General features: G+C 33.6%; 1 pseudogene; it reads left to right on the top strand.

The window, feature by feature from the left end:
- The first annotated feature begins 1,156 nt into the window (after positions 1-1,156).
- Positions 1,157-3,243, top strand: part of LOC105306520 — an 8,882-nt pseudogene continuing 6,795 nt past the window's right edge.

The following is a 3,243-nucleotide window of genomic DNA, read 5'->3' as shown; positions in this document are numbered from 1 at the left end:
TTCCAATTAAAAGTGTCCACAAAGTGCAAAGAGGACAAATGAAAAACATACAGGGAACACATTCAGACAAGTATAAAGAGAAAATCTTAAAATGCTCTTAGGACAAGGGCCAGAGGGCAGAAGTTATTTTAAGACAAAGGAATGAACATCCTGCTAGCATCACACTTCTTATCAGTACTAGGTCTTAGAAGACATTGGAGAAATGTTTTCTAAAGTTCCGAGGGATTCTTTTAAAAACTAGAATTGTAATTCTACTTAAATTATCACTATAATGGAAATCCAATAAAAGCTCTGAAAGCTAATTGAGAAATTTGTATATGTAAAATAGATGGCCATAAATCTATAGGACCCAGCAGGCTACATCTAATGGAGAAGAGTTGAAGAAAAATCCTCAGAAAGGAGAGATTGCGCTGCGACAAGATATTAGAGGAGAGGAAGATGGACCCATCCGTGCCCCATGGACAGATGGACACCACTGGAGTGTGGCTAGCCCTGTACATGAAATCATGAGACTGGTTGTCTGACCATGCTCACGGTACTTAAGCCTAAGCTTGCCCCTACAAAAGCATGGCTTAGAATAGATTATTTAAAAGGTTTCTTTCAATTCTAATATTTTGTGCATCCTTCATCACACTCCAATGACCAAGTGTCAAGGGGATTGTGAAAAAAAATAACATTTTTATTTGGGAAATTTTTTTGTCTCTTGAATTCAGCTATCAATTTCCTATAGTTAGAGAGGGGGCTATTTCCAGAGGACAATTCTCTTTTGTGAAGGGAGGAATCTTTTGTGGTTATGATAATTTCTCTCTGGTCCTTGGGTGTTCATACTGGTTCTATTGTTGAACAAGTATGCCAACTTGGGCATGTGACTTACCTCTTTATGACTCAGGTTCCTCATTTTAAAAGGGAAGTAATAACATTCCTTTGCTCATAGGGTTGTTGTGAAGATTAAGTGCAGGCAAGGCAGTTCCAAGCACAGAATGAGTGTCCCATAAACATAGATAAATGATGATTAGGTTGAAATTGTTTTTCTTGTTAGATCCTTCTGGTTCTGAAGCTCATGTTTTGCATACGGAAAACACTCAATAAATGTTCACTGAAGCAAAGGCCTGTAGACTAGTCCCCACACAACCACAGTAGTTCACAGGAAAGAATAATGAGGATAGTAGCTTGTGTCTTTTACAACGAGAGTTTTCAAACACTTATAAAACTAGACAGGTTAGTATTTTGATCTAGGAAAGAAAGTAGTAAAATCAGATGATTTGTCTAATATAATAGAAAAGTGACTAAGAAAGGAAAGACAAGTATAAATATATAAATGTAGCGTCAAACAAAAAGTACTGGTTTGAATCCTGAAGTTTTATAATATTCATCAGAATTCTTAAATACTTTGATTTAGCTTCTTTATCTTTAAAATGAGGCAGTAGGATATTCTGTAACTTGCAAAACAGGATTAGAAAATGTTACTATAGTGAAACCTCTAGTATCAAAAGAAGTTGATGATATTCACTGTTGAAACTAAAGAATTGTGGGTACAGTGACAGTAAGCAGTCAGGGTTGTCTTTAATCATCTGTAAAATCTAGTAAAGACAAGAATTTCTCACAAGAATGGTATAATCAGAAAGAATACACTCTTAGAATAGGTTTACCAATTCAAAGCATTTGTGTGATAGAAATTATGTGCTAATACATGAAGTTAATTTATATCAGTTAGAAATTAAAGAAACAAGCAAGAAATGTTTGATGTATATTTAATCCTGCCCCAAATAGGATAACTGGACTTTTAAAATCTTTATGTCTTCTTGTAAAAGGCTAAGAGAATAAAATCAAGGCATTTATTGTTTATAGGACATACAGCACCCTTCAGTTTGACTACCAAGAACAATTCTCTGAAATACTGACTTGGTTTATCCACTATGGATTACATAAGTAACTGTTTCTCTTTGGGCTTTGGAACCAAGTTTGTGGGTCCTACTAGTTTTTCTAGCCTCTGTCTTGGCTTCATTTTATTTTCTTCATTTTTGCTTTCTTTCTTTTTTTGAATATATTTTTAAGCTATGTTTTTTCTGTATCCACAAAGTCCCTGTCCATAATTTTAGAAACAAGGTGAAATTTAATTGAATAAAGAATAAATTAATTTCAAAATAAAGTAACATATCAAAATAAGAATAACAATCTTAAAACTCTGGCTTAAATATATGTGAACAATTTCTGAACTCTAATGTAATTTTACAGTTAACAGTAAGAAGTTCACTGAACGTATGCTAGTTACCTTTCACATTATAAATTGATATGATAGCTATTCCCCCCAAAATAATTGATATTACAGTTAATAGCTCTGTCCATTGATCGATTTTACCTGACTCTGAAATCACAGTTTTGTATCTGCAAATCTGTATCTCACTCTTTCATCCTCTCTGAGCAAGGGGCCACCACCTCTCTAAATACCCTAGCTTAAATGAATTTTAATTGGTACAACATCTGAACTCTAATGTAATTTTAGACTTAACAGTAAGAAGCTCACTGAATGTATGCTGGTTACCTTTCCCATTATAAATTGATATTATAGTTATTCCCAAATAACTAAATCGATATTACACTTAATAGCTCTAACCCTTGACTGATTTTACCTGACTCTGAAATTACAGATTTAGATCTGCAAATTAGAACACCAGACAATACATTCTCACTCCTTCATCCTCTATGAGCAAAGGGCCACCACCTCTCTCAATATATATTTTAGTTGCATTTATATTTTAACAGAAGAATATTACAAAGCAGCTGAGAGAAGATATAGACAGGGGTTGAACTGTTATAAAGTATTAAAAGGCAGGATTTAGGTGATGAGTATATATCAGATCCTTTATATATTCTTTTACATTTCTCAAGATTACTGCAAGAGAGAAGTTATTAACCAGAGTAATATAATAAGGACCAGAGAATGAAGCAACCTAAGATCACAGTGTTAAATGTCAGAGATGGTATTGCAATCCAGGCGTTTAAGGCTCCAAGGCTGCGTTATTTCCATTACAATCTGATTTTAATGTTATATTTACCAAAGAACAATAAACCTGAATTTAAGTGTTTGGGTCAAAATTGAAGCATAATTCAATTATTTTACCTAAGAAGATCTTGCACATTTATGATCAATGTTTTCCCCATTGTGAGTCCATTGAGAATCTATTTTAAATCTTCTCCCAGTCTAAAACCAGAACCTATACAGAAAATAAATTCATTGTTGAG

This window comes from Pteropus vampyrus, unplaced genomic scaffold (genome assembly GCF_000151845.1).
Source record: "Pteropus vampyrus isolate Shadow unplaced genomic scaffold, Pvam_2.0 Scaffold443, whole genome shotgun sequence".
Classification (NCBI taxonomy): Eukaryota; Metazoa; Chordata; class Mammalia; order Chiroptera; family Pteropodidae; genus Pteropus; species Pteropus vampyrus.
The sequence above is the reverse complement of the archived record's forward strand: the minus strand, read 5'-3'. Positions and strand labels throughout refer to the sequence as shown.